The sequence below is a fragment of the Schistocerca gregaria genome, chromosome 5, assembly GCF_023897955.1.
Source record: "Schistocerca gregaria isolate iqSchGreg1 chromosome 5, iqSchGreg1.2, whole genome shotgun sequence".
Lineage (NCBI taxonomy): Eukaryota > Metazoa > Arthropoda > Insecta > Orthoptera > Acrididae > Schistocerca > Schistocerca gregaria.
This window is the reverse complement of record NC_064924.1, coordinates 509,213,816-509,235,881: the sequence shown is the minus strand read 5'-3', so window position 1 is coordinate 509,235,881 and position 22,066 is coordinate 509,213,816.

Sequence of the window (22,066 nt, the reverse complement as noted above, 5' to 3'; positions counted from 1 at the left end):
AAGGTGGTTCATTGAAACCTCTGCCAGGCACTTAATTGTGAATAGCAGAGTAATCACGTAGATGTACATGTAGATGTACTTTCTTCTCTTTTTTTGGGAGATGAAGTATTTGAGAGAAATATACATGCATTTGCATCAGTGCTATAGATACCAAACTGTAAAAGTGGTGCTGTAGTCTCACCGCAATGGTATTGCGAAATGTGATGAATCCACTCTGACACCGGTAATCGTAAAACGCAAATCACAATTATTTACTCAGGCAGTGCTCAGTGGGATAACAGTGTAGGAAAAATCATACACACAGAAGAATTACAAAAGAGGATCGTCAAATTATTAGCCTCTTTTACTGTATTAAATGGTGCGATTCTTTGTATAAAATGTAACTAACTGCATTAGCGCATATCAGTAAAGAACGATGTATGCTAAAATCATTACAACAATTTTATATTTTATGTCTGAGAAATAGAAAATAAATTACTCGCAATGTGAAAGGGTGTCTTCGCGACAAGTAAGTGGATTTTTACCTTATAAACAAGCAATAGGAGTTTGGTTCATCCTCATCGTTCCCTTGTTTCATGATGGTTACTCAAGGGTTACAATAACTCTTGCAATTTGGAAAGTTGAGTATTCGTATCCTTGGATGTTGTTCGTTATTGGGGGAAACCACAACGAATCCTCAAAGAACAAACGGTGTCGTCACCATCGGATACGTAATAATTCTATATCCAATCAGCGCGTCATTTTTGGAAACGACGCTGACGTCATCACTCTTTCTTTCAACGGCCAGTTTGAGCTGCGATGCCTGGATTTGGAGTTTTATGAGCTGCAGGGCAAAATATTGTTACTCCAGGGAAATAATACTCCAGTGCTCGAGCTTAAGCCCCAGATGGTTTGAAATTAATTTCATTCGGGTTCCTTTTTGGTTTCTGTTTCAAACAAAGTGCGTTGTCGTGTTCATTTGTTCTTGCCGCAGCAAGATACGGGACTTAGACAGCGAATTCACACAATTAATTTTTAGCCGCCGTAAGTACGTTACACCTACGAAACTAAAAACTCACACTTCAGCTGACAATGGTCGCAGCAGAAGATTTACTTGCAACACAGCTCATAGCTTTAGCCAATTTTTCTGTTTATTGTAATTAATAAACTTGGTATCGTAACGAAAAGTAATTGTGAAGTGCAGTTTAGGTGTTTAATAAACGATCAAAATAGAGTTTCACCTTGGTTCTGCCTTTCCGTAGATTCATTGACTAAAATTTGTCTGAGACCAGCTACTGTGACTATTTAAAGTAAGATCGAAGGGAGAGGTAAAAAATGACTGAATATGTTTGACATTTGCCCTACACACAAGAAAACTGCTGTGCTAAGAAGTTCTTTTTCGCAGACTGACAGTTGTAAACGTTCATTAGATACTGCGGTTATTATCACCGAGTAAGTCACAAAAGTTTAGGAAAATTCTAGCGTTGCTCTACATGGTCAAACCGTTGTATTGCCTCTCGTTGTAAAATTATTTGTCTTACCTATCGAATCAGATTTTAAAGACATTCGTACCTTTCTAAACATTAGCGTACACGTCGACCTAAACCATTATTGGGAAAACTTACAATGGTTTGTGTTAGGGGCTAGCGATCAAATCAGGAAATGCACTATTTATTTTTATTTCACGATGAAGAACAACAGCAGGGGCGTTAGTATGTATTTTTTTTTTTTATCCAGCTCTCACGTATGGAAACACGTCAGGCCGAAACACTGTGGGATTTATTAGTATTTGAGAGCACTTCGAGACCACGACAAAGCTCTTGGAGGACTTCTCTACGTTTATCCCAACATAATACACTGAAGAATCAGAACATTATGACCATCTGAAACATCCTGGCAGATTAAAACTGTGTGCCGGACCGAGACTCGAACTCTGGACCTTCGCATTTCGTGGGCAAGTGCTTCACCAACTGAGCTACCAAGCACGACTCACGCCCCGTCCTCATAGCTTCAATTCGTGGTTCCTGAATGACTTTAAATTGTGACATTCTTACTCAACGTGGGCAAAACGAAACGAAACAAAATTTCACAACCTCACTTAATAACGAGTGTCAGTCATAATGCCACACATCGCTGCTAACTGCCCGGCAGTCATAACGAAAGCACGAGTCGCATGTGATCCATTAGGCTGTGTGGGATTTTCGTGCGATCAGCGAAAGATCGCTGCGATTTTCCCACACATGTGCTTGCCGAATCCTACTTTGATCAGCGAGATCGCCGGATAGCTCCACATCTTAGAAAGTTTGGAGAACTATGGGCGGAGCCCTCTAATCAAATTGCGATTTTGACGACCTAACAAGCCAACTGGACATAGTTCAGCAAGATATCCCTCAGGAGAAGATACAAAAACTCCATCACTCAATGCCAAACCGAGTAAGTGCTTGCGTAAGGGACAGATAGGGAGCAAAGCATTATTGACTTTGCTCAATATGTGAAGTTCTTTCTCTTCAAGAAATCGGCCAATTTTTCTGTAATTGTAATCATTTGTTCTGTCCGTAAATGTGCATGACATCTAACAATTCTGGTCCCATTCAGATGATTGAATCGTGGTGGGTCATTTTTCCACGATTGTCTTGGAGTGTAAGTTAAGAATAGCTGGACAGTACGGCAGGGACTGCTCTATCTACTCAGCGTGACTCAGATAATCTGCGAGACTACTTAGAAATACTTTAGATCACTCGCAAAGGATCATTGAACGGTAAGTAACATACTGTGCACACGGGTCGGGCTTTCGCTCACAATCCACAACCAACTGTAGCCCGTTTATAGCCAGTTAACCTGCTTTGTAAGTATTCATCGTGACTTAACTGTTACTGTTTTTTTTTAAGCAGGGTAGTAAGTAAGTATCACTTCCAAAAATCAAAATTCAGTAACTGATATTTCCTTTGTTGGCGTGTACAGGTCTAAAGTCCCAGTACACACTAAACTACCCCACAGAGCAGCAGCAAATCCCTAGAGGTGCCAAAACGGATATGAGCTGTGTTATTTTGTAAGCGGTGAGCTATGGTACTGTGCACGGGGCTCAACCGTGAACCAGCAGTGCAGACCTGTGAACTACCTGCTTACACACAAGCTAATTAATTACGTAACTTAATTTTTTGAAGTTATAATTAAAAATGGCCGGCCAGGGTGGCCGAGCGGTTCTAGACGCTGCAGTCTAGAACCGCACGACCGCTACGGTCGCAGGTTCGAGTCCCGCCTCGGACATGGATGTGTGTGATGTCCTTAGGTTAGTTAGGTTTAAGTAGTTCTAAGTTCTAGGGGACTTATGACCTCAGCAGCTGAGTCCCATAGTGCTCAGAGCCAATTAAAAGTGTATGACTACCTCTTGTCCATGTCGCGCTCTGGGTCCAAAGAACAGCTAGCTGTTTGTACCCATCGGCTCGATTGTGTGTCCCAGTGAGAAGAAGGGCTATGAATTTACCAGCGCCGATTTCGTAAGTGGGGATATCACGCCAAATCTACGTCTTCTAGAAACGGGGAGTCTCCATTCCGAGCAAGTCGGCAATAGAAAGTGCGATGTGAGAAAACGAAATCTGGTCAGTCCCATTATACGGAGAGTTAATTGTACGCCTTCAGTCTGTAAACGTGTTGTGACACACGCTATTGCAGGGGCAGACAACTGTTGGGAAAGTAAAGCAGAAGTACAACGTCTGCTTTCAGAAGATACAAGCACTAGACCACGTGATTCTACACCCGGTGTGATGTTTCTCTTTTCAGATCACCACTGATACTGCCATACGTGTTCTCCAGCGTTGTGGCTTGCTTTGGACGTGCCAAGTTTTGTAACTCTCTGAATAGTTCATCACGAGCTGACCATTATTTTGTACGTATTACTGTTATAAAACTGCTGGGCACTCTATCACATTTTGTGTGCAATTTCCTACGGATGATGCACGACTGTGCCCCTGCGTACGAGTGTTTATACGGAAACTTTGACAGCGATCAGGTCACACAGGATCCGTTGTGTGGCCACCGAGTTCGCCCTTCACGTAGTGTAGATTGCCTCAGTTCCTTCAGGCGATAGCTGGAATCAGTCAAGCGTTCCACATCAGTGCCTGAAACGAACGTACGGGCATTACGGCGAACACACTATTCGTGTAAACCATTTGATCATAATTTCAGTCGGCATTTGGTAAAATGTGATTTGAATAGAAATGTTCTTAATCACTCTAAACTTCATAGACTTCTGATGCAAGTAGCTCAGATAGGGCAGGTTAAATAATGTTCCTTCACAAAAATATGATGTTTGTATGTGCCCTGTTGTCTCTCGACGTTCGACTTAGAGGTAGTGCATGCAACTCCTTGTAGATGACTTCCGAACTAATGTACGATAATGAGGAGTGTAACTACCCTGTTAAACTGTTAAAAACGTAGTAAGTCCGTGTCGTAATTTTGAACTGATAATTAATATGAATGTCGCGTGGTAAATATTTCGCGTGAAGCGCTGCTGCGTCAGAGGCAAAGGTCTATTGCGGAAACTAAGCCACTGAATATTAAAAGTAACGATATTAATAATATACCCGACTGACTACACAAAATAAGAATGCACGTTGTAAGAGGTCCTTGATTAAAGAATTAGTTGCCAGCGCACTCGAGCTGATGTAATTTCGATGGATTTCTCACGTGCTGCCTGCGATATATAAGCTGTAAGAGAATCTGAGACCAAAGAGCAGTGTTGACTGCAGTAGGAACTGTGTGGCAGTAGCAGTAAGTAGTTGCTAGCGAGCAGTCTGCTGTATCGTGTTGGCTGGGCCGGTCGTGTGCAGCGATGGCAGAGCCTGAGCGTTGTAGGATAAGGTAAAAGCAGCCTCACGCATATGTAGTATTGTTATATCAAGTCCCATGTAAATGTTATAAAAAAATCGCTTAATAAGGATCTTTCTCATAAAAAGTAACTTTTGACAATCATTCATTTCAATTTAAAGAATTTACTAATTTCTCCGATTCTTGGTCATTCCGATTATTGAAAAGAAAAATCAGTTCTTTCCTTTTATATAAGACAAATCTATCGGCCAGCATTGCACTTAGCTGCGCCAGAAAAATTTCTTATAGGAGCAGATATATACGCGTTATCCGGCGACCTAATTAAGGTAAGATTTTTCAGTTTATTCAGAATGATGTATCAGGGCCATGACGCAGAACTTCTGACGTCCAAAGTTTACCAGATTAAATTGACTGTCAATTATTGAAAGGTTATCAGTGAGCGACCATTTTATTGAGAGGTTTGTCACATTGTATTATTGGTAGGTTACGCAATTTTCCTGTTGGTAGGTTATACTGAATGTGAACGACATAATTATATTTTTTTACTGTTGAGAGGTTTAGGAATTTTTCTGTTTGGAGGTTACACTAAATGAGAATATTATTCATATTATTTTATTTTGTGGGGAGGCTACGACGTACATTCGCGAGTGAGTGGTTCAAAATAAGAATTAATACTGCAAGGGAATGGGTCAAAATTATAGTTACGTCGGTATACACTCAGCTGTAGGTGAATGGACGATCGGGATAGAGGCAAATACCTTCTAAGTACTATCAGTCTCCGTGGCTTATGTGAAAAGAGTTGTGAGTAAAATGCATTTATTCATCTGAAAAAGAAAATAATCAGACTTCGTATTTTAATGAAAAGAAAGATTGCGGGTTCTAAATGATGCAGCAAATATGACCTAAATATTACCGGCGGGAGTGGCCGAGCGGTTCTAGGCGCTACAGTCTGGAACCGCGCGACCGCTGCGGTCGCAGATTCGAATCCTGCCTCGGGCATGGGTGTTGTGATGTCCTTAGGTTAGTTAGGTTTAAGTAGTTCTAAGTTCTAGGGGACTAATGACCACAGCAGTTAAGTTCCGTAGTGCTCAGAGCCATTTGAACCATTTTGAACCTAAATATTGAAATAGACATTGGGGGCCACGAAGGGAAAGACATGGACACATTCATGAAACTCTTTTTGTTGAGCAGCGCTGTCGTGAAGATCGTCGCCTCCATCTAAATTTTCCATGCCAAATTAAGATAATAATAATCTTCCAGAGTTACAGGAGCTGGGATCCAGGGTACCATTAATGAGAAAATCGTTTTCCTCCAGAAGTTGCTTTTATTGTTTAGCACAATTTCACTTGAAATTATAGCACTTCGTTTATGCATCATAGCACGAGGACATGAGAACAACTAAAGGTAATTCTTACTAAAACTAGTAAACAAAGAGCGTAAATCTTCGTCTGTCCGTCAGTGTTAAGCACTTTTCAAATGAATCTTTGGTATGAGAGTCGAGTAATTATCTACACATTTATCAATAAGAAAAGATAATTAAGTTTCAGTACAGGGGCTTGTAACTTGCAACAAAGTGCCTCTAAATAGTGGACTGTAATTGCAGAATACCGTACAGAAAAGTGTGAGGAAGATAGTGGTTGTGAGGCACACCGCTCTCCCAGCCGTTGTCAGTTTTCGTGACCCTTTGCGTTACTTCTCACTAAAGTAGCTCCTTAATTGGCCTCACGGGGACTGAGTGTAGCCAGCTTAAGAACATCGCTCGTCAAACCTGAATGGTCACCCATCTAAGTGATAGCCAAACTCAACAGGCTTAACTTCGGTGATCTGATGGGACACTTGACTTGCATTAAGGTAACCAGATTTGAAAAAAATGTAACACCTGCGTCTTTCAAGCTTATGTTTCCCATAATGAGCAATTTAGTGTAAACGAATTTAATTTTGTGACCGATCCACCAACGCAACACTATGTGTAAATGTTGTAAATACAAGTATTAGCCTCAGGTTTCTTGAAATGTCGCTGTTCTTTTGCTAAACAACTCTGCGATGACATTGTAATGAAACTGATTATATGTTTAAGGTCTTTTATTCTTTGACCTCAAAAACTGTACAAGAACAAGACATTCACGGGTTAATATCGTCATAACGAAAATAGGATATCCAAACTCGACGATAACATCCGTTGAAAGCACACGATGTAAGTAATACGTCGTTATCTTCCTACATCGCATTAATTCTTGTGTGGTGGGCTCATAGGTTCAGAAGTCCTACTATTCCTGCTCTTGATTTATGTTATCGCTAAGACTTGCATAGCATGCTCGGTGCACTGTTTTGTTCTCCTCAGCGCTCTGAGGGCAGCGGCCATCCTTCCTAGTTAACCAAAATCTGCATGATCTAAGAAAAGAAATGAATGCTGGGAGCTCGTAACAAAAACTTGGAACTCGCTGCCACATCCAAAACAAAAGACTGACCCCTGGGACAGGGGGTGGTGTCGGTCGCGGCGCGGCGCCACTGTCGACGGAATGCGACGCGAGCGCCGCGCGGCGGTCGCGAGGCTGACTTATGCGCTCTCGTGTAAATATCACGGCCCGCACTCTGCAAAGCCGAGCATAAATCAGGTGGCCGTGTGTGTTAATGCTGCGCTAAGCCACAGGGGCGCACGGGCAGCCAAAAAAGGGGAGTCCTAATTTACGGCTGGACCCCGCGTGCAGCGTGCGGCTCGCTGCGGCGGCTTTCTAAACAAATCAATTAACAGCGGCTACTCTAATTACCAGCTCCTACAACGCTGATACGCTTTCACGCCATGTAATCTTTAGAGGGTCGCCAACAACGTCCATTCAAGTCACAATAGTTCTTACCGGTCATTTTAACTTGTTGAATCTGTGTACTACGATCCTCTTATCGGACGCTACAACGGTAGATTTCCTGAAAATTAAAACAGCTCTTTAACAATTAAAAACAGCTCTTCCGGCAGATACAACATTTTGGTTTCTAAATGTATTCACAATTTCCTTAACGGTTACAGAATCTATACAAAAATAATTCGTTTCTTTACATCGTGCTAAAATATTCCCTTGACGAAAAACAGACATTAACTAAAACTCCATTTTGAAGTTATGTTAAAACATCTCTTTGTCTTGCTTTCCCTGGTAGTTTCAGATAGGGTGACATTCAATCGTTGACAGATAATTTTGGTTTTGCTTCTTGTTAGATGTAGAATATTGCAGTTATCAACATTCTGGTGAAAGAAATGAAACTATACATCTGGAAAACAATCTGCAATACCAACTGGCTGCACAAATCCACGTCCCATGCTAATTTTTTAGAGCAGAGGCTGCGAAAACAGGAGCAGGAAACTCGCTTCCGGGAGCATCCAGCTTCACATCCTCGTAAAGTCCTGTCTATTTAAGTTTTCCTCGGTGACCCTAAGTTTCTTAAGGTGAATGCCGCAAAAATTGTTTTGAAAAGATAATGTCCTATTTCATCACCGCCCCTATATTGGTGACCACACCACTGATGGGGCAATGGACCCAAATTTTCCTCCTTTCTTTTTGAGAGGAAAGTTTTTTTAAATTATTTTTTTAAGATCTCCACGTACAGCTTCATTATATACGCACGTCACTGTATAGCACATACCGGAGAGACCTTCGTATTAGTGCTACTGCTTTTGTGTCCTATTCCATGAACGTTTTCAACTAAGGAAAAATCACCTCTTGTGGTCCTCTATACGTAAGCAAATGTCTTATTTGTTCCAATGGCCCCTACGCGAGATTACATTGGTTGCAGCAGAATGGTTCCACAGTCTCTTCTAATACAAGTTTGCTACAAAAGCGGTACCCGAGAAGTATCAAGGGAAGTAATATAGCCTTAAGAACACAACCTGATCAAAAGCTTCCGAGCACACCAATGTAACGCGGATTTGGCCGCTAGTTATCACGAGCCTGTGTAAAAGGCGCACTTGCGCTGAGTTGTGTTCTGAAACAATGGTCTCAACGTTTTTCGCTGCTGTATGGTACTGGACTGCTGACGCTCGCAGCATGTCGGCAACACGAAACCAGCGCTCCACGGCTGTGTCGGTAGAAATCAAACGAACACAGTTCGTGGTCTGCTGTCACAAACTGCTGCAGCACAGCTCTAGTATCTGTTTTGATCCGTGTGTGCTGGTTCATGTTTCTAACTTTCATTGCAGTAACCTATATAAACAAGTGAGGCACAGGTATGCCTGTGAGAGGTGCTATGCACAAAGTGCGATAATATTAAAGAAAAACATGAATATTCACATAAAAATTCCAATTGAGCTTGGAACCAGTAGGAGTGACGCGGACAGAAAAATATAATCTCTTGTCTTTCAACACCGACGAGAGAACAGAATCATGGAAGAGAGTAAAAAATTGGGAAGTGGTGCTGAGTCTACTTACGATCCAAAGTTGTTTGGATATTAAATAGTAAAATCTGAACTATATCTACGTGCCACAGGAAACTATGGACACATCTGAAGTGGTGAATATGGTTAGCCTTGCATATGTTTGTTTTTCTTCTGTTCTGTGCAACAGTCTCAGATGCAATAATTTTGCCGCGGTACAATTCCTAGTGGGCTTCAAAGTAATTAGCAGGAGAGATTCTGTGAAGTTTGGAAAGTACGAGACGAGGTACTGGCGGAAGTAAAGTTGTGAGGACGGGGAATGAGTCGTGCTTGGGTAGCTTAGATGGTAGAGCACTTACCGGTGAAAATCAAAGGTACCGAGTTCGAGACTCGGTCCGGCACACAGTTTTAATCTTCCAGAAAGTTTCACGTCAAGAATTTGTTTGTAAGTATTTGAACTTCTTCGTGGTATATTATATTTGGAGTCTCCATGCCCCTGGGATGACTTGACCTGTCTATCGGATATAGGAATCGAAGATTCCTGGTGGGTGTAACAGCTCCTTGACACGGCATTTCTTCTTAAAAAATTGTTATAACACACCGCTGACATATGATGGTTTTAGCGTTATCTGGACGTAACCACACTGATATGCGGATCACACGAAACAAAATGTATTCTCGACAAGCATCCTGGCCCTTGACAGTCTATAGTGGAAGATACTCTGTTTTGATCTCTGATTGTTCCTACCTGGGTAGGACTTCATTATATCTTCCTGTAGTAGAAAGACATGATCTTCCGTGAATGCAAAAGGTAGTGCCTTTATTCCTCCAGCCAAGTTCAGTTTTTTTGCTGTATTAATTCTCTTATAAATACGTTTCTAATGACTCCTCCAAATGAAATTCTGCCTTGGCAGCCAAAGTCAGCAAGCAAAAAGTTGCATTTTTCATCAACAACAGCAAGTAACACGATGCTAAATGTCCCTTTCGTAAAGGTGATATTCACCTCCTCTAACAGCAGGACCCTGTAGAACAATTGTGCGGCACCCATAGCTCCCACACAGTGGATAAAGTGGAATGGCTGGCTGAATACACGTTCAGTTGCACGCCATTCATCGTAACCATTCATTGTAAGTCGCCGGCCGCTGAAAGAAGTAAATTTGATTTCAGGTTCCGCAAGTGGTACCTTAAACTGCAGCAGCTCAAGCGCTAGAAGCTACAGAAAAAGATTAATGCGAAACAAAAGCACCACTACCAAAAGAACGGGTAAGGCAGAAGGGGTGGGAAGAGATGGGGGAGGAGGTGGGGAAGGGGAAAGGTGTAAAAGGAGCTACCAAACACACACGGCCACTAGTATGTTACACTGCCTTATGCAGCAGCGATAACAGCAACGAATGCAAATACAGTACTCTGTAACTGAGTTTCGCAAATTAGTGGTTAGTAAATTGAAGTAGCCTCTGCCCTATGGAAGGACGGTTGAGATGTCCCCTTAAAAAAATTATAAATGACTATGCTTAGACTGACACATAATATTTTTAACGCAACGCACTCTGACTTTCAATAATCCCTACAAAAGAATGGCCCTGACTAACAATAACTTATACCTTTCATGAATCACAAAAATCTTCGTTACTCAAACTACTGCAATACAGGGAGCGCCAGTACTGCCAGCTAAATAAAAGATTCAAACTACTGAAAGCACTAACTACTGATAGGTATAGTTATCAAATGAAAGGTTTTGATAGAGAACAAACAATGTATTTACCTTAATAGTGTTCAAAAGTCATAATATGTATAGCAGTTCATGACATCCAGTCTTACAAATTTACTGTCTCTGACGGACACACGTCCAGATCATCCGCTCTCAAAACTCCGCCATTTCTCTTCCCACATCCACCATTGCTGGCGGCTCACTTCAAACTCCGCAACGCTACGCACTGTTAACAGCCAACTGCCCAACGCTACAATAGCAAATTCCAACAATGCCACCCAGCCACAGACTGCACGCAGCACAGCCAGTGATTTTCATACAGAGCGCTACGTGGCAGTGGCGTTACCAATATAAGAACCTACACAGCTTACTTACGCGGAGGCTCCTAAACGCAGAGGTGAACTTTCTTATGTAGAAGATCTGAATGCATTGTGGAGGCAGCAGCATGCAACAGTAATTATGTATGTGGTAGAGGGATCATCAACTTCAAATCCAGCTTCAGATTCGCCTGTCACATTACATGGCAGCAGTACTGATTTGAAATGAGTAGAACTTCTTTTAATTTACGATGAAAATATGAATTAGTATTTTTACTGCAAATATGAAAATAGTAATATAAGAATAAAAATTAATATATAATGTATATAATGCATCACACCCTGGCAAGAGCTCTGACACAATATAAAAATGCAACGCTTGAGAAAAATCGACTTAAAGAATAATACAACACGTACAGTGAGGTAGTATAAGATTCTTTTAAATTTCAAGTTGGTAATTAAGGACAGTATATTACATTATACCGGATAGTAATACAAGGGCTATACAGAATTAATGGACCACATGTTTTCTTCAACATTTCTTTGTTAAATATAATGAAAATTACACAAACGAAAGGCGTTTCATCTGGACAACCCTATATTTCCGCATAATGTCGATCCCGTTGTATGGCCTTCCTCCAGCGCGAAACAAGGGCGTGTATGCCCTATCGGTACCAGTTCTTTTCATGGTGGTGAAACCAGTGCTCATCGTCCTCAACGTGTCTTCCATGAAAGGCATCCTTTAATGGTCCAAAGAAGTGGAAGTCGAGGGGGCTAGGTGAGGGGTGTAGTCTGGTTGGGGTAGCACTATCCAATCCCGTTTCTGATGTGTCCAGCAATTTTCAGAATTGTGTGGGGCCGAGCGTTGTGGTGTCGCAGCAAAACATCTCCTGCCTTGCTGTGGCGCCGAGGTGGCTGGAAGCGCGTCTCGAGTTTTGTTAATGTGCTGACATATGATTCTTAATTATTGGTACCACCTCTTGGCATCACATCAGTGAGAATCACTCCATCCCAGTCCCACGACACGGTGATCATGACCTTACCAGAGGAAGCAGTTTCTTTGAATCTTTTCTTTTGTGGGGAGTGGGAATGGGGCCATTCCATAGACTGTGGTTTTGTTTCGGGCTCAAAATGGTGAACGCAGTCTCATCCCCTGTCACAATCCTCCTAGCTTCTACACGTTACAAGAAGTCAACACAAATGTTTTTTCTGTGCAATTTGTGATCCACAGTTATACACCGCGGGACCCATCTTACACACTCTTTTGATTATCCAAGAGTGCGGAATATTGCATCCACACTTACTTTGCTGATTGACAGATGCAACACCAACTGCTTTGTTGCAATGCATCTGTCCTCGCGAATGACATCACCTCGCTGCAGCATGTCAGGTGTGACACTCGTGGATGGCCTCCCCGACGGAATCAAAAAAATGGTTCAAATGGCTCTGAGCGCTATGGGACTTAAATTCTGAGGTCATCAGTCCCCTAGAACTTAGAACTAATCAAACCTAACTAACCTAAGGACATCACACACATCCATGCCCGAGGCAGAATTCGAATCTGCAACCGAAGCGGTCGCTCGGCTCCAGACTGTAGCGCCTAGAACCGCACGGCCACTCCGGCCGGCCGGTTTCCTTCTCTGTAGTGATAAATTCAATGACGGCACGTACCGACTGCAGAGTTTGATCATACTTCTTCAGACAGGACAAATGTTAAACATTAATTCACTTTATTTATGTCTGAGTCTTTTAAGAGCAAACTGTAGCATGCCTTTTTGCTGCAGGGGTATAACAGTGACGCTGTTTGCCCTGTTTTGGTCTGATAAAGACGATACCTTTCTCATGGTGAACGTGGAATAAACAAGAATAAAACCATTTATTTGCAGTGGACAAACTTAGTATGTTTTTCGTCTGAAGTGTGGACTAATTTTTTCTGGACATTCCTCTTTCTCTTATGGGCTACAGTCACAGTTGCGAGTGTATACATTACGTCACTTAAGTTTAGTCTTACACTCTGATCCCAACAGTCAGTCAACATCAGAGCGTCAGTGGGCACTCAACGTCTGCGCTAAGTCACAACTAGCCTCCGACTCGTGAGTTCTTTAGTGAGAGAGAACATGTCGACAAGTAGGAAGGGATCACAGCACCATCATTTTCAGACTCATCATACTCATGGAGTTGCAGCAGAAAGGAAATAAGGCAGATAACATAACCCAGACGTACACTATGTTATAAAAAGTATTCGGACACCCCCAAAACCACACGTTTTTCATATTAGGCGGATTGTGCTTCCACCTGCTGCGACGTACTCCTTATTAGCTACCTCTGTAGTCATTAGACATCGTAAGAGAGCAGAATGGGGCGCTGTGCGCAACTCCGAACGTGGTCAGGTGATTGGGTGTCACTAGTGTCAAACGTCTGCACGCGAGATTTCCACGCTCCTACACATCCCCAGGTCTACGGTTTCCGATGTGATAGTGAAGTGGAAAAGGGAAGGAACCCGTGCAGCACAAAAGCGTACAGGCCGACCTCGTCCATTGACTGACAGAGATCGCCGACAGTTGAAGTGGGTCGTATTGTATAATAGGTAGACATGTGTAATAGACAGACATCTATCCAGTCCATCACAGCCGAATTCCAAACTGCATCAGAATCCACTGCAAGTACTACGACAGTTAGGCGGGAGGTGAGAAAACTTGGATTTCATGGTTGAGCTGCTGCTCATAAGCCACACATCACGCCGGTAAATGCCAAACGACGCTTCACTTGGTGTAAGGATCGTAAACAATGCACTATTGAACAGTGCAAAAACGTTTTGTGGAGTGACGAATCGCGGTACACTATGTGGTGATCTGATGGCAGGGTGTGGATATGGTGAATGCTCGGTGAAGGTCATCGGCTACCTGTATAGTGCCAACAGTAAAATTCGGAGGCGGTGGTGTTATTGTATGGTCGTGTTTCTCATGGAGGGGGCTAGCACCCCTTGTTGTTTTGCGTGGCACAATCACAGCACAGGCTTACACCGATGTTTTAAGCACCTTCTTCTTTCCCACTGTTAAAGAGGAATTCGGTGATTTCGATTGCATTTCCCAACACGATCGAGCACCTGTTCATAAAGCACGGTCAGTGACGGAGTGGTTTTACGACAATAACATCCCTGTAATGGACTTGCCTGCACAGAGTCCTGACCTGAATCCCATAGAACACCTTTGGAATGTTTTGGAGCGCCGACTTCGTGCCAGGCCTCACCGACCGACATCGATACCTCTCGTCAGTGCAGCACTCCGTGAAGAATGGGCTGCCATTTCCCGAGAAATCTTCTAGCACTTGATTGAACGTATGCATGCGAGAGTGGAAGCTGTTATCAAGGCGAAGGGTGGGTCAACACCATACTGAATGTCAGCATTACTGATGGTGAACGCCACGAACTAGTAAGTCATTTTCAGCCAAGTGTCCGGATTCTTTTGATCGCTTAGTGTAACTGTGGCCCCTTGCTTTGTAACGTATGCAACCCTCAACACTAGGCATCTACTCACTCGGTTTCTCACTTCTGCGTCCACCAACGGGGCATGGCTGGTGCCCAATTCGGTCTGGTTTACGGCCCAGTGTGGCTGGCTCAGGGGGCTTGGATGGAGAGTAGCAGTGACTGTGAAGCCGTAAATATAAAAATATTAAAAAAGGTAGGAAGATTTTTCTGTTTAGCAAAAGTGACAAAAAGCAGATGACAGAGTACGTGATGGCTAAACACAAAAGTTTTGTCTCAGGTACAGATAGTGTTGAGGATCAGTGGACAAAGTTCAAAACCATCGTATAATATGCGTTAGATGAGTATGTGCCAAGCAAGATCGTAAGAGATGGGAAAGAGCCACCGTGGTACAACAACCGAGTTAGAAAACTGTTGCGGAAGCAAAGGGAACTTCACAGCAAACATAAACGTAGCCAAAGCCTTGCAGACAAACAAAAATTACGCGAAGCGAAATGTAGTGTGAGGAGGGCTATGCGAGAGGCTTTCAATGAGTTCGAAAGTAAAGTTCTATGTACTGACTTGGCAGAAAATCCTAAGAAATTTTGGTCCTATGTCATAGCGGTAGGTGGATCAAAACAAAATGTCCAGACACTCTGTGACCAAAATGGTACTGAAACAAAGGCCGAAATACTAAATGTCTTCTTCCAAAGCTGTTTCACAGAGGAAGACTGCATTGTGTTTCCTTCTCTAGATTGTCGCACAGTTGACAAAATGGTAGATATCGAAATAGACGACAGAGGGATAGAGAAACAATTAAAATCGCTCAAAAGAGGAAAGGCCGCTGGTCCTGATGGGATGCCAGTTCGATTCTACACAGAGTACGAGAAGGAACTTGCCCCCCTTCTTGCAGCGGTGTACCGTAGGTCTCTAGAAGAGCGGAAAGTTCCAAAGAATTGGAAAAGGGCACAGGTCATCCACGTTTTCAGGAAGGGACGTCGAACAGATGTGCAGAACTATAGACCTATATCTCTAACGTCGATCAGTTGTAGAATTTTGGAACACGTATTATGTTCGAGTATAATGTCTTTTCTGGAGACTAGAAATCTACTCAGTAGGAATCAGCATGGGTTTCGAAAAAGACGGTCGTGTGAAACCCAGCTCGCGCTATTCGTCCACGAGACTCAGAGGGCCTTAAACACGGGTTCACAGGTAGATGCCGCATTTCTTGACTTCCGCAAGGCGTTTGACACAGTTCTACACAGTCGTTTAATGAACAAAGTAACAGCATACGGACTATCAGATCAATTGTGTGATTGGATTGAGGAGTTCCTAGATAATAGAACGCAGTATGTCATTCTCAATGGAGAGAAGTCTTCCGAAGTAAGAGTGATTTCAGGTGTGCCGCAGGGGAGTGTCATAGGACCGTTGCTATTCACAATATACATAAATGACCTGGTGGATGACATCGGAAGTTCACTTAGTCTTTTTGCAGATGATGCTGTGGTGTATCGAGATGTTGCAACAATGGAAAATTGCCCTGAAATGCAGGAGGATCTGCAGCGAATTGACGCATGGTGCACGGAATGGCAATTGAATCTCAATGTAGACAAGTGTAATGTGATGTGAATACATAGAAAGATAGGTCCCTTATCATTTAGCTACAAAATAGCAGGTCAGAAACTGGAAGCAGTTAATTCCACAAATTATCTGGGAGTACGCATTAGGAGTGATTTAAAATGGAATGATCATATAAAGTTGATCGTCGGTAAAGCAGATGCCACACTGAGAGTCATTGGAAGAATCCTAAGGAAATGCAATCCGACAACAAAGGAAGTAGGTTACAGTACGCTTTTTCGCCCACTGCTTGAATACTGCTCAGCAGTGTGGGATCCGCACCAGGTAGGGTTGATAGAAGAGATAGAGAAGATCCAACTGAGAGCAGCGCCCTTCGTTACAGGATCATTTAGTAATCGCGAAAGCGTTACGGAGATGATAGATAAACTCCAGTGGAAGACTCTGCAGGAGAGACGCTGTGTAGCTTGGTACGGGCTTTTGTTAAAGTTTCGAGAACATACCTTCACCGAAGAGTCAAGCAGTATATTGCTCCCTCCTACGTATATCTCGCGAAGAAACCATGAGGATAAAATCAGAGAGATTAGAGCCCACACAGAAGCATACCGACAATTCTTCTTTCCACGTACAATACGAGACTGGAATAGAAGGGAGAACCTATAGAGGTACTCAGGGTACCCTCCGCCACACACCGTCAGGTGGCTTGCGGAGTATGGATGTAGATGTAGATGTAGATGATGAAAGGTGGTAGTTGGGTGTCGGCATCCTGTGGCAGCGGACAGGGCGACTATTGTCCATATATATGTGTATGGGGAGGACCCTACAGCAAAAACATGCAGCACCCAGAAACCCAGTAAGAAGGTACTACAGCTAGCGAATATCTGAGAAGCGAGGTGGATGGATGTGACAGAGTTGACAGTTCACGTAACAAAGCTGTAGAGACTGCCTGGTTGAGTCTGGGGTCGGTGCTTTCCGCGTCTTGCTGTTGATTCAGGGAATCATTTCCTGTATAGGCAGATTGGTTCTTGAGGTCTTGGATTCAGGGAAAGTTATGTTGCAAAGATAGAAGCTTATATAAGCTGTGATGTGGGCTCAGCCACTAGAGTGTTGGAAGAGACTGTGTTTGGTGAAAAACTGCGGTTATTCTGACGCATTTGACCAGTTGTGTTCCATTTTAAGCTGTGAAACTTCTTAGATTACTGTAACTGCGATTTTGCTGCAAGAGCTAATATGTGTATTTTATTATAAATTGTGCTACAAATTTTTCATTCTGTGTCTTACTGTTAGCGTGTTACAATTATTGATCTGTTTGTTATGGCATGTGGCCGGGAATGGGAAGGCTGGGTCTGTGTATTTGGGTCATCTATTTTGGGTTTCTGTTGTTAACTGATTGTATTAGTAGCAGTTTGGGATTCTGATGTGTCGGCTTCTGCTGGGGTGTATTTTTGGTAAAGTGTGCTGAGATGATACTTGATTATTTTATTTTTTTCATCTCAGTCCTTTGCTTGTGTAATTATTTATGACATGTTAATGTATTTTTTGTGTCCTCCTTAATACCGCAAATTTAATGATATTCTTTGGTGCTGAGAGTTTTACTGTTTTTCTCATTGTACTAGATATTAAATTTGTATACTTGCGAAATGAATGCTGGCTGTTTTACTTGTTTTTGATCTTGTTCATGCGCTATGATTTGTTGAGATTTATGCAATAAATGTGTTTAAAAATGGTTGAGAAGTTACATGCATGCAAACCCTATCTATTTTCAATTACCACCGGGGAGTCATTTTTATAATTGCAATTTTATTCTTGTGTTAAATTTTGCAGATCAATTTTCAACAAATGAAGTTACTTTACTTACTATGATGCTGTCAGAGCCAAAGAACCACTCGCAGCTGGAAATCCCTCCTCCATCATTTTCCATCCGTCGTATCGATGGCTGTTGGAGGTCTTCAAAGAGGCCATCCCTCCACCTCTTCCTTAGCATTCCCAAGGGTCTCCTACCTGTGGGGATGAAAGTAAGGAGCCTTCATGTCCACATGTTGTCATCCATCCGAGTCACAAATTTAGCCCACAGTATTTGGGGCTTCTGGTGATTCCTTCTATAGTGACATCCTGGTACACTTCATGCGGCTCATGGTTGTGTCTGACCCTCCATTCACCTATGGTTCCATCTAACACCAGACCAAAGATCGTCTGTAGCACTTTTCGCTGACATACGAGACGTTTCAGGAAGGTCTGCTTTCTAGTACCTCATGTGTCACAGCCATACAGCACTACAGGTTGGATCCAGGTTTTATACAGGCGAATCTTGAATCTTTGGACTGTAGCAAATCTTTGGATTGTATCAGTTATGTTGGGCTGTAGGAAGATCGGTTTCCTGCCTGGGCATCGACGTCTACTTCAGGTGACAATTTATCTGTGAAAAATGGTCGTAGTTACTCAAATTCGTGGACGTTCTTGTAGAACGGGTATACCACCCACTTATATTGTACTTGTGTAGTACCTTGACATTCTATGCGAGTCGCAATGGGGGTAATCCGTCTCATTAGTTTATGAGTATCCCAGATTTGCTGGTGGCGATCTCCTGCGACCTAGTCATTTGTTTCTGTTCCTCTGTAGAGCTCCTGAGTAAGCAGATATATGTCAAACTCTTCCCTTCAACCTTGGATCCCTTCGAATTTCTCTTTAAATGCCTCACATATGATCCTCTCAAGAGGAAAATGGCACAGGATAGGAGATAAACTATCTCCTTTCCTGAGACCTGTCACAATTTCAAAATCATCTGTTACTCTGCTTTCCATTTTCGCCTTATGGTGTGTTTCACTCAGGCAGATCTTCGTCTTGTTGATGAGTTTCTGTGGTATCTCGAACTCTTTTTGACGACTGGACAGGCTCTTGCTGTATATGCAGAGATATGCTTCGTTTAAATCAACAAACAAAATGTGCAATTCTTTGCTGTGTTCTGACAGTTCTTCAGTGAGCTGTTGGAGAGTGAAAATGTGATCTATTGTTCATCACCCTGACCGAGAACCTCTCTGGTTTTCATCAGTTACTGTTTCTACAAGGTCTGAATCTATGTAATTATAGCCATTAACACATCATTACAGTTAAAGCTTCAGCATTGTTCGATTGGTTCATTAATACGTCAAATATTAAATACAATACTGGAAAATATGCGCTTTGTCGCCAATTTTTATAGGGAAGTTCGTCTGATCTGCCCTTCTCATGGACAAAGTAGTCAACTGTCAGAGCTGTTACATACTCTTGGACGATCTGTCACTTGTGGATTGGATAACCTATGTATCTATCAATTTACACAGACACAACAGCTGACAGAGTTCCACATGATACGACAAATCATAACCAACAATGTGGCATAGAAACAACATTCTCTTCAATGCAAAGTGGTTTTGGATAACATGCTGCCTACAGGGTAGTTTGTTCCTTAACGGTATGGCCGAAATGGAGAAGGAAATTTAGTAAAATCTGATGTTATGCCAAAGTACAGTGAAGAAGCTGGTCGTAACCCATCTTATTGCATCTGTGAATGTCGACTGGTGTGTGCTATTTCTGGATGGGTACTGAAGACACCAGTTACTAAAATACGCACAAAGAACTAAATGCGTCTAAATGGAGGCGCCTGTCTGGTCACATCAACCCTAACTGAACACAGGAAGAAATAACGTGATAAAAAAGTATGTTTCACGTTTTATGCAAGCATTCGTAACTATCTCGTGTCGTCTGGATTTTTCACTGTCTGGTAGGGCAGAAAACTGGACCAATATTTTACCGCTTGGGATTAGTCGCGCGGTCTAGGACGCTGCAGTCATGGATTGTGCGGCTGGTCCCGACGGAGGTTCTCGGGCATGGGTGTGTGTGTGTTTGTCCTTAGGATAATTTAGGTTAAGTAGTGTGCAAGCTTAGGGACTGATGACCTTAGCAATTAAGTCCCATAAGATATCACACACATTTGAACTTTTTTTTTGGACCATTATTTGTTTGATTTGAGGTGGAAATACTTATGTAAATGACTTCATTGCATATCAACAAGATAGAGGTTTCGTCTCCACACCAAAAGTTTGTTTTTGCGAATGTAGAGGCACGTCCTAAATTACGTCAAGATCTTTTATTGTGGGGGATCCGTACCAGATAGGGTTGATAGAAGAGATACAGAAGATCCAACGGAGAGCAGCGCGCTTCGTTACAGGATCATTTAGTAATCGCGAAAGCGTTACGGAGATGATAGATAAACTCCAGTGGAAGACTCTGCAGGAGAGACGCTGTGTAGCTTGGTACGGGCTTTTGTTAAAGTTTCGAGAACATACCTTCACCGAAGAGTCAAGCATTATGTTTCTCCCTCCTACGTATATCTCGCGAAGAGACCATCAGGATAAAATCAGAGAGATTAGAGTCCACACAGAAGCATACCGACAATCCTTCTTTCCACGGACAATACGAGACTGGAATAGAAGGGAAAACCGATAGAGGTACTCAGGGTACCCTCCGCCACACACCGTCAGGTGGCTTGCGGAGTATGGATGTAGATGTAGATGTATTATTCTTTTTTATGGGTTAGTTGGAAGCCATCAAGATGTATTGGAGTAACTGCCTCACGAAGATGTCTAGTGATAAACATTCAGTCTCATATTATCTTAGCATCTAAAGACATCTGTGGCGCGGGATTAGCGGAGCGGTCTGGGGGCTGTAGTCATGGACTGTGCGGCTGGTCCTGGCGGAAGATCGAGTCCTCCCTTGGGCATGGGTGTGAGTGTTAGTCCTTAGTATAATTTAGGTTAAGTAGTGTGTAAGCTTAGGGACTGATGACCCATAAGATTTCACACGCATTTGAACATTTTTTGAAAGACATCTATATCGCATCAAGAGGTGGTGACGTGGCTTCTCATTGTTTTTTTTTTTTTCAGAACAAAAGGGACAGACTCTTTGTTGCCAGACATTTGCTCTTGGAGGGTGTCCATTAACTACACGAGGTGATTTTGGCGTTTCTCTCGACGCCCCTCCTCCTTTGGTGAGATTTCGTGAGATCTGTCTCGACCCCCGCCCCCTAATCTCGAGTATGATTTTTCAAAATGTGTATTTTTAATGTAAATGCGCTAATCTGTGGCTGACTGTGCTAGATTTATTTTAATAAAAAACATAATTTCCTAGTATTTCAGGCCAAATTCTCGTAATTGTACTCTGGTTTTCTGCGTAAAATGAATTACGTGATATTGGCCAATATCTCCCCCTCTCCCAGACATATGATTGGGCGATATTTGGTCCGAACCCCTCCCCTCCTAAGTGCCTCACATAATTAACGGATGCATCCTTGTGTGCTGATTACAGCCATTATCGCCAAGTCGTCATTGCTGATGACAGGTGACTCTGACGACAGACGTTTTGCCTGAATAGCATTTCGTACAGTACACCTTCTAAAGATTTTCATGCTATAAATTGCTGTGGGCACCTGTGTGGAGAGGGTACTGGGGAGCCCTGCATTTGAGAAATTTGATTGTAATGAATATAAAGCACTTACGATGAGCTGTTAGAATCATCTCACTAAATGTAGCTTACTCCGTTCACCACGAAATTCTTACGATGAAAACTGCGTTTTTCAATTTCTCCCATGGTCATGATTGTTGCAGACAATCTTGACATTGATTGATGGTAGTCTATATCTATAGGTTTGGTTCACAGGCACGATGTGGGATCGAAATATGATATCTACGTGAAAGCTGATTACGTTAAGGTGATAACGATGTTTGTATCCATATTGTCTCACGATTTAACGGAAAGGAAAATTTTGTTCGTAACTGTGAGAAATAAGTTCTGTCACGATT